This window comes from Temnothorax curvispinosus, unplaced genomic scaffold, assembly GCF_003070985.1.
Source record: "Temnothorax curvispinosus isolate PA1 unplaced genomic scaffold, ASM307098v1 QBEX01011856.1, whole genome shotgun sequence".
NCBI lineage: Eukaryota > Metazoa > Arthropoda > Insecta > Hymenoptera > Formicidae > Temnothorax > Temnothorax curvispinosus.
In genome coordinates, this window is record NW_020221636.1 from 611116 (window position 1) to 622382 (window position 11267).

Consider the following 11267-nt stretch of genomic DNA (forward strand, 5'->3'; position numbering starts at 1 on the left):
AGAGAGAGAGAGAGAGAGATCGACATTCGTTGTTTCGGCGCTGACGCAAGTGTGTTACTGATTTTTATTAAAAGCAGCGGACACCGCGCGCTTGTTAATCCGCGCGACCAAATTACCCGCGCGACCCTTTACCTCTTTTCCTCGCTTAAATCGAGGAAGCTGGACGGTTTTCGCCAAGTTACCATTTCACATCTCGTCCCGTACATCTCAATTTGCATTAAAAAGCAGTAAAAAATATATGTATACACAAATATATAATGCTCGGCCGTGCAACGCGTGCGATTCTTTCAACTTCTAAATTTAAACTACATTTGAATTCAAAACCCGCGCCGCGCTGAAGAACAAAAGATAGGCTTGTTAATGTGTGCTATACACGTGGAACGTTGTACGGGTACAAAACTACATGTACAAAATTGTTAAGTAATCTGAAGCTGTCAGAAAAAACACAGCCAGGTTCCATAGGAAACAATCGTACAATTTGGCTTGAAGAAAAGAATATATACCGCCTACTTAGCCGGTTAAAGCATACGTGTCGACGGAGCCGCACGGGCACAGAAAGCACATTATCAGGAGGAAAACAGAGGGGGAGGGGGAGAAAGAGAGAGCACGTAGGTTCGTGACTTGGACGGCACTTCAAGCCCAGAGCGTAGCGCGGTGGCTTCCGACCTGTCAAGAGGTTAAAGCTCTTAGCCCTGCTACTGGATTAAAGCCCTTAACCGTAATATCCTTACCCGTGCGCAATACTCCGCTAACGTTATAGATGAAAGCGACGGAGGGGCCCAACGCGCGACAAGAAAGTGCGCTCGATAGTAAATTCGACGAATCGAGACGAAGATTAGAGGAGAACCGTCCGCTCCCGAATTTATTCGGAATAGTCGACGAACTCAGGGTGTATGTCTGTATGCGCGCGATTTCGCGTAAAGGAAACGGCAATAGCGCAAAAGCTACTTTGTCATTTGCTTTTGTCGTACGACCATGCGAATATAGCTCGAGCAAGCAAACAAACGTTGACGTTTTCTCTCAGTATATACGAACTGATCGGCATGCACGTGAAATGTGGAACAGAGAGAGAGCGCGCATACGAAAATTTTCATCAAATTACCTCTTATGTTTTTACTGAAAACTCTCGCGACGTTCCGCGCTCGACTTCAACGGCGAAACTGCCCGAGCAAGGTAAATATTTGCACGCAGAAACTCCGACATATTTATATAATCTCGAATTTTTTGCAACCATTTGACGTATTTTCTATTTCTCTCTTTTTCATTTCTTTTTTCTTTCTTTTTTTAAACGGTAGATGTGCCAAACAGAAATTATTAAAGTTCTCGGCGTATACGATTAACTATTGCGCCGTGCATCAGTTGTTTATTAAAATGAAATTCGTTGGTCTGATTCGAGGTAAAAAGTCGATAACTCAATTTTCCACTTTCAATAGCTCGCGCCACCTTCTCGAAGCGAAGCTTTCATTATGGAAGCTGGATAGACGCGAGACGATAAAAGTTGGAAACCCTTCTTTGTTTTTGGAAGAGTTTGCAGCTTGCGCGTCAGAATCCATTTGATATTTCGATACTTTCCGACTCATACACCGGAGGTAGGTTTTCCGGCGATTCCGCCAAGTCGCGAACACCCCCGTTTTGCATCGCTTCGCGATGACAGCTTTTAAATGGCTGTTAAGACTTTAAGACGCGTTCGTGCCACGCAATAGCACGAGATAAATTAAAAGAGAATCCGCTGCTGCTAATATTCAAATCTGAAGTTGTCGAATAACTCTGCGAACTTTTCTTCCTTATTTTTATGTATTTTTGAATATCTTCCTTATTTACATTTCGTATTTTTATTCCGTAAAATCATCAAACGTGCATAAATAAATAAATGTGTTTTGAAGTCGACGCGTGTTCGTGTAATTAATGTAGATGCGCTCTTAGTGGAAAATAAGTGTATGATGTATACGAGATTGAGGAGTATGCTTGTTTTCCATGGATCGTCGAATCCGCAAAGTGCTTTCGAAAAGTTAAGAAAGCGCGAACTCGAAGCGTCGCGTCGTAGCCAAGCTTGCGAGCCACTCTGTCGACTGTGTCACGAAAGCACAAAATATATCGTGTGGGATTTCATAAACTCCCGTCCTCGTCGAAGACTACTTCATTGAATAACGATGGTTTAAGAATTCGCATAACTTCTTCGCCAAGTTCCATCACGCTCCCCTTGTTCCTTCTCGCCTCTCTCAAATCCACGTACACATTTCAACTGCAAACTTTCTCCATGAAAATTTCACCCGAAGCTCTCTGATCTTGATCGGCGGAAAAGAATACACGTCCGTTGCCGAAGAAAGTTTACGATACATGTACGTCGAGTTGTTGCTAAATCTTTGCAATAAAAAAAGATCTACAAAAATAGAAATGTCGAGTTTTCGAAATGTATTTTCTAAAATACACTTCGGTTACTTGCTTTACGTATTCCGAGAAATAGACTCCATTTTTGTTATACTACAGAACATAAACTTTGTTACTTCGCGCGATCGCGCGCGCGTTTACAAAACATCAACTATTCTTATTCAGGTTCATTTTGTTTGTTGCCGAAAAATCGAAAATTCTACTCAAACTACGATAAGATTTAATTTTGTTTCAGTGACCTATTAATAGAAGTAAAGTGGTCTATTATCTAGCGACACAAAAATCGTTGACACACTGACATGCATGTCTTAAATTTGCGAATGTAGACCATGCAACGAGATAAAACAATGTAACAGGATTTTCTGCGCCCAACGTCTCGCAGTCTAAATTCTTGCGTTAAACGCGACGCGGCCAATGAACGTCGGCCTCGCCTGTGGCGACCCCCCCTTGCTCTCCCGGACCGCAAGGGGTTGCCGGCGAAAGGCGGGACCGGACACTCTTGATCTAAACGTCGCGTGAATAAGTCGAACATTGTAATAGTATTGGATGTCGGCGAAAGAACTTGTAAAGCGAAATATTCATATTGTACCAACGATGTCTGCAAAGTAATTAGTAAATATATATTGATCTCGATAACGTTCTTTTTATTCTGTACTGCTGAGTTCCTGTTCCATATACGAAGTCGGTATATTTTCGAGGAATAATCACGTTTAAAGGAACAAGCAGAAAGAGTCAACTGACCTAATTTGTTCATTTGGGAACGTAAGTAAGTAAATTTTATAGTTTTCAGTCGTTTAAATAAAATAATGGGTCCTTCCAACTTCCCACCCCTGAGTTCCATTCAATTATAATATTATTTAACGTTACTAATTTTCGTAAAATTAGTTGGCGCCCATCTTTGACTACAACCACGTAAAATGTTAATACTGTAATGAAAATTAAAGTTTCTGAGCCCTAACAGTCATGGACCCGACCGCGTTAGGTGTTGGCTCTATTCATGTAAATTATTAAATTAAGTTATTGGGAAGAATAGGTCCTATCTCAACAATACGTGACCCTGCCTCAATAGATCGGAATTCATCCGTTGGATGACGATTATTGATACGCTATTCAACGGCGATAGCGAAAATTCAAACACGAAACATTCACGCTCGACAACTCAATGCGCTCGGTGTACGAGACGGTGTAACTTCACAACACCGACGTAACACACTCGGTTTTCATTCGTAAGGCACCCGCCGCGCGCCGTGCGCCGCGCGCTTCATCGTGTATAGCGTTATTCACGGAATTTTATTAACTCCGCAAACAATCATCACCGGCGCAGCCAACAAAACATATTATGCGGTTCCGCAAACACTCGCTCACACAGAAAATAGAATGAAACTTTAACGAATGTTAACGGATATACGAGCCTGCGGTGCACGCGATTTAATATATTCAATATATATTCAGCGCAAGTTGTAATATTGTAATTTTGAAATAATCGAGTAGCCATATTAAATGAGGAACTTTGACGCGATCGCGCGACATATATTACGACGCATTATTACAACAGCTGTGGATTGGCAAAATGGATAAGCGATGCACATCTATTTGCATTTCAATTGCAGTAGTTGACGATACTTATGGACGAAGTGGTGATTTTAATGATAATGTCCGTTTAATTTTGATCGTATAGGTGAATACGATTGTTTACAATTCTCCTCTTCGCAATTCTAAGAAGAAATAAAGAATCGAATAAATCAATCCTTTTCCGATCAATTGATCGCATCGTTTTCGTATTCTTAATATTCTTATGCCTCGCTAATAGATATCTTTTTGTTTCTGCAGTGAGAATCGATCGCGCTTCGAATAATCAGAAATTCGATTAAGCGCAATTTGATTTCGTGCGCGATAAAAATAATCGTTTGGTCGCCGCTTATATCCACTACCAAAATGCGCCCAGTGAAATGCAGTAATTCCATTCCTCGAGAATGAAATTTTGATTTGTGCGCCACGCGTCAATATTTTACATGCGATGTAAAAGCCCCGGGAGTCACCGTCCCGCGCGCCCCCTCCAATTTCAGCGTAAAACCCGCGCGCTCGATGGCTGGCTCGATACGACAACGCCGCAATTATTACGAGTCGTGATTTTATAACTTCGTAATTGCTCGATTCAATTAAACCAACCGTCATTGTAGATTAAATCCTCCGTATTGGCAGCGCGCGATACGTTGAGTCGCTCGTAATTATTAAATGAAACTCTCTCTGGTCCCCCTTTCTGCGATCCTCATCCCTTCGGCGATAAAAGCCATTCCAACCTCCCCCCTTACGGGAGGTACCTACGCTGGAATCTCGATCGAACAGTCGTTCCATTTATAATGCTCGTGTTCTTACGCTTCGCTACTGCCATTCGCAAAGTTTGTTCAGCAACAAAGACTCGGACCCTTTATGCGTTCATTGATTGAACGAGTCTCATTAACGTTTAGGTCTACGAGTTAACTAACCCTACTATTTACTTAGATATAGTTCTTTAGCGCGGTTAAATAGTTGCTCCTTTTCTGTTAAGTAGAATTTATTAAACAAAATTATTTTTAATCTATACTTCTATCTATTTTACACGACCTATCACACTCAATTATCTATAATTGTCAATGAATATTGTAATGTCTTGCGACGTAAAACAATCATTATTGTGTTCCATTTTACCCGACTGACGTAAATTTTTATCGTCTTGATATTTTAGGTTGAATCAAAATTTTATTAATTCTAACTAACCCCATTATTTACTGAAATATCGTTCTTTAGCGCGGTTAAATAGTTTGCTCCATTTCTGGAGTATATAGATTACTCTAATTACTTTAAGTAAAGCCCGGACTCAGCTCGTTAAACAAAATATACTATCTATGCTGTCTCAATTATCTATAAATTTTACATTGTCTCGATATTTTAGATTGAATAACAACACATAATTTAATCAGTACATATAACGAAAATTGTATAGCATGTGTTATTAGCTACAAAAGACAACACTAAATTTCTGATATCAGCAAGCGCGATATGATGATTCTCTCTCGCAAGCACTTACGGCGAAGATTGCGTACACATTAGAATCGCCAATTGCAGGAGCTCCGATAGTGTCATGTCTTATCGGGATGCCGTTCTACGGCGCCTACGATTATTACGGTTCGAATAGAATCACTCTGCCGCACAATGCATTTGCATAGTTCAAACGCCGGTAAACTGCTAGGTATATTCAAAACAAGATGCACGCTGAGAAACAATACAATCGAACCAATCGCACCGAGATATCAAAATTATGACCGAATCACCAAACGGCCGAAATTTTGTTGCGCGAAAATCATCAGTCATATTGTAATTCGCATGTGTGTGCAATGTGTGCGAACGGTTCACCGAATGCCGCGGTGCATTTGATACGTCAAAAATACACACCCCATCGATCCCAGCCCGCGGGATTGCGCGTTTCGAAATTAGGTCAGTATCGGTAAACGGAGAACAACGGGGTGCCACGGTACCATTCGCCCCGTATTCGCCGGAGCCCCCCTTGGTTCGGCACACACGTGATGTGTGTGTCGCCGTAATTTGACCTCCTTAGATCTGCCTGTGTGCATTGGGCCAATGCAATATGCATGTGTCTTTGGCCCTCGGTATATACAGCGTTTCTCAAATGTTTGCCCATGCTTCGCGTGTTCGGCGAATTGTAGAATCACGTGTATTGAGCGTAGCGCGACGCGGAGTGAGCGCATTCCCGTATCTACGCGGTCGTATTTTCTTATCAATACGATTCGATAAAATACCTCTCGGTAAGGCTTGGCCGAACAGTTTCGGAACATCGATCCTGTATGTGTATCTGAATGCGCGCGCGCGCATGTATGTGGGTGTGCGCGCAGATGCATATATCTTGTGCCAAATATGCCGGCTGGCCTATTGAACCCATTACGGGCGGTTCACGACGGCGATCGGCAAAATGAACACGATCGCGCAATTCATGATATAAACCGTTCAGAGTGCACTCCACTCGGCCAATAGTGTGGTCAGATAGTTCCGTAGCGTACATATGGACAGATCTGCGGCATGGCACGAACTTCTGCATGCCCCCCGCTCTCCCGTGGAACTTACCGTTGGGCCGACCTCTGTTGTCCACCATGAATATTTCGCGCAGCTTGATCACGATTCCCGAGGCGTCGATAAACGGAATATTAATTAATGCCTGCGCGATGACGTAATCCGTCCAAACAAAGCGAGCCCCAACGGTGCTATTATCAAGTTAAAACGTATAAAACGCGCTTCTTTTTACTCGCGTATTTATTCTGCCACGCATGTCTTTTTTAATTTTTTTTAACAATTATATTTAAAGAAAGATAAAAAGTAAAGAAATAAAAATTATAACATATAATAAAAAAGTATTGTTTTTTTATACATATATGCTGTATGCTTGAAACATTACATATTATTAATAATTTAAGTTGCCATTAAAAGAAAGAATTAAATAATTCACTGTAACAGGTAAAAATTGCTATTAGTAATACACATTTGTATACCAATCAAGCAAATTGAAATAAATTCTTTCAATATTTCCATTCTAAGTCTCCCTTTCAATCGAACAAAATTAATCGTTATGTTAATTAGACAATAATAAATCCACAAAACGAAGCGTAAAACAATTAACAATCATAATTTGAAATGTAAGAAATAAAATATTAGGTAATCATTTATTTCGTAGGAATACGTCAAATATTTCATGGCCGTGACAGACTAGCTCGCACACAACGTTCCGCGCTTGTGTTTTCAGGAGTACAGCCGTAGCGTTGTGCCGACGTAAGGTCGCCGTCTTACATATTATTCGCGCGCCAAATTATACTCGAGCCGGTAGGCAGCAAAAGCCATGTGTCACGTTATTAGGTACCTCTCGAGACACGATTGTGTTGAGTGTGCTAGACTAGAAGAAAGACGAGCATTCTTTTACGTACAAGTAATGCTTAAATTATTATTACTTATGCTTATACTACACCCGAGAAAAAAATATGTATAATATGGTCAGATATAAAAATATATTATTAGATATGAAAAGATGTAATTTTATATGATTATACATATATAATCAGATCCGAAATTTGGGTACTATAAAGTACTAACTTGGGTATACTAACATAAAGATAAGATCATATTTCCAAATTTCAGATCTGATTATATATAATCATATAAAATTAAATCTTTTCATATCTAATTTAGATATGTTTATATCTAATAATATATTTTTACATCTGACCATTTTATACCCTTTTTTTTTCTCGAGCAGTAACGCTGATATTGGGCCTGTTCTTTTTAGCGGAGCTGGTCACTCTTGATTTCAATGGACCAATGATTTCCAAAAGAAATCGATTTCTAACGATTGCCTATAGGATTTCCGCGATTTCAAAATGTATACGATTACCTGTGATTCCTCATGAATTCGCATGATTCTTAATGAATTCTAATGAATTTGACATTTCAAAATCAATGATTTCTAGATTATAACAAACAGAAAATTAATTAATTAATTATTATTATTATTTATTAAATTAATATTATTAATATTATTAAATTAAAATTAATAAATTTATTATTTTTCATTTGCTTAATAGTTTTTATTGCAAGTAGGGCTTGCCTTGCTTACAAACGGCTATCGCCAGAAGACCTGTAATAATTGTTAATTTAAGAGTTAAAAATATGTTTAAATAGACAGTTAAATACGTTTATATAACTATGTATATCCATTGGTACAGGTATCAGCTTTCTATTTGATTTTAATTCATACCAATAACACAATACACCAATCTCTTTGATATTGCCTTTTATTTCTGCGTAAGAACTAGAATATTCATGACTTTTTAATGTTTGTCCTTCTAAATAGGCAAAGCTCAAAATCATACCAACAAAGCACTTAGTACTATTACATTTTCTAAATAGACATCAATCACCAATATTAATTTCCTCGCATTTTTTAAAGAAAACCTGTTTCTCATTACATTTATCGCCATTTATTTGAATTTTCTTTTTATTCTTTGTCAATTCCGAATCTCGAACCCTTTGTAACCGATCACTACTTAAGTTAAACGAATTTTTATTTAATAGCCAACAGTTCATTATTCAATTGATCTCTTACAACAACAAATGGACTCTGTGTATGAAGTTGAGTTTTGAATTTATTATAACTTTTTAATTCTAGACGACCTTTAGAAGGAATGGTCAAATTCTCTAATAATTCTTGTTTACTTTTTTCTGAACTTTCGTCTGTACGTGAATCTGATTTTTTTATTACATTTTCCAAATTTATTTCCCCTACGTCTCTCTCATCGTCATTGTTACATTGGGTGTCGAGCTCGGTGTCGATTGTTTCTTATTTCGGCTTTGCTCGGTCGCGCTGTGCTCAGCGGCGAGCCGTAATATATATTCAACGAAAGAACATCCCGCCTCTGCGCATAAGGGAAAAACATGACGCTCAACTTAGTACCGTGGCATAGAGAGGATGAAACCTGGGGGCCTATTACGTATTTTTTCACGAGGCAAAAATACGAAAAGTGAATAGATTTACTAGATTTCGACCAATGAAATCGTAGATACTCTTATAGTATACATATTATAATAGCTTGAAAACATTTGTGATTTCAAGCGATTTCCGAATTTGTGTGATTTCGTAACGATTTCCTATAATTTCACATGATTCCTCAATGCAAAGAGAAATCACTCGACTTCCATTGATTTCCAGTGATTCTCCGCGATTTCCTATGCGATTTCGAATCAAGTGGTTCAATGATTTCCGAAGTGACCAGCCCCTCGCTTTTTAGCTAAACTTCTTGCACGTTGGAGAGAAAAAGAGAAAATCGTGCAAGAAGTTTAGCTAAAAAGAATAGGCCTATTATCATCCACGCAATTAATAAATTTCTAAAATTTGCAATAAGAAACGTTTCGTAAATATTGTAAATATCGAGACGATAGATTCTCATCAAAACAATTATTTCGCGCAATTTACTTTTTTAATATAAATAAAAATCTGAACCGTGGCACTTTGCCCTAATAGAATAAAGACAAAAAAAGAAAGAAGAAAGTTCAAGTACGAAGCTATAAATAAAGAACCGTAAACTGTAGCTTCTTAATACTTACGGGCAGTATAATTAGTTCTGTAATGCTTCTATTCGAATATACCTTATGTTGAATTTTAAATTTTTCAACGGATTAAATCGCTTTCTGGGATTGAAAACATAGTGTAATACACTAATAGAATATATGGAATAATAATAATGGGTCGAATAGAAAGCTGCAATGTAATATATATATTTATTAATTCAAAGTAACAAGAAACAGAATTTTAGATGCGGATTTAAAAAACGATAGATATTTCGGGACGATATATATCGGTTGGCACGTTGGCTCTTGCTTGATTTGTTATTACACATTATCTATTGTTTACGTAAAATCGCCGCACTATCAGTCGCACTTCGAGACGCGAGCAGATGTCTTATAAGTTAGCGGAACAAAATGAGCAAAACCGATTCTAATTAATATTTATTTGTTGCTAAAAAAGTTATCAAAGAAAAACATTTATATTCTGTATACATACTCGCATATATGTGTATGTAGTAACTGAATTGTACATAATAATATAAGAATTTGTTGTTAATTTATTGTTCCCGAAATATCTAAGTTCCGAATTTGTTGCTTGCAAAATAAGTTTAAATAAGAGTGGAAAATCTCACAATATGTGCATAATTATTAGAGATTAGCGGTGTTCCTGTACAGTAAAACAAAAAAGAATTTATGTGTGTGAAATAAAAAATTATTAGATTTTATATTTTATTCAAAACATATATCAATAATTGAAGATCTATTTTATAAGTATCAAGTTTTCTTTCATAAAATGCTTTACGTATATATTCCGGTAATTTAATCTTCCTTTAGCAGAACTTCCTTTTTTAAAGAAACTTACAAAGTAGCAAATTTTGTTCTTTAACAGCTTTTTAATAAAAAATGAGTAACAAAAAATTAATTAGAATTGGTTTTGGTCATTTTGTTCCATTAATCAAGACGTCTTGAACATGTAGAAAGCAGAGAAAGTCGCTCTGAGTATTATTACATTATTATTTGTTAAGACACAATCGCGACAAACAGTAAAAGAGCACGATCGTTCCTTATGAACAAGTAACGCTTATTAATACGGCACGATTAATAAATTCGTGCAATTTATAAAAAGGAACAATTCATCAATGGATTCATCAATACATCGAGACACAGTATCTTTACCGAAGTAAATACTTCGTGCTATTTACTCTTTTAAAAAACAAATTTCAACTAATATATCTTTTGAATACACGTGAATCATTTTCTATAAAAATTGTCTCTCCCGATTAATAACGATTCATCAAAGTAAATATTACGCGTATTATTTTACGCGTTATATTTAACATAAGCCTCGGGGCGACAGGTAGGTAGTGAAAATTATAAAATACCATTCTGTATATACACATATAAATGAAATTATACAATACCATTTGCGATATTTATGAATAATATCGCTTTTTTTCAACGATAGTTATTAACATATGTATATTGATTGAACTTAACGGAAAATCGCAACATATCATTCATTAATAATAGCTTATTAATACTATTTCGTGTATTGCGAGAACCATCATAATCTAATAATTAATTATTTTCGCGAGTGAAGTAATTGCAACGAAGTGAATGCAACAAAGGAAAAACAAGAGAAGGAGGAGGCCTGTGAAACATCAATCATCGGAGCAAATCAGCTACGTTTACACTCTGAAATTAGGCCGCGGCCTGTACCTTAAATTTGACCTAAATTATTTAGCCCGCCTGCTGTAAACAGTTGATAGACGACC

General features: G+C 37.3%; 1 protein-coding gene across 4 annotated transcripts in view; it reads right to left on the minus strand.

Annotated features, from left to right (window-relative positions):
* LOC112461835 (hemicentin-1-like) overlaps positions 1 to 11267 on the minus strand; it is a 205526-nt gene that overhangs the window by 154207 nt on the left and 40052 nt on the right. The gene's annotated exons all lie outside the window — the stretch shown is intronic.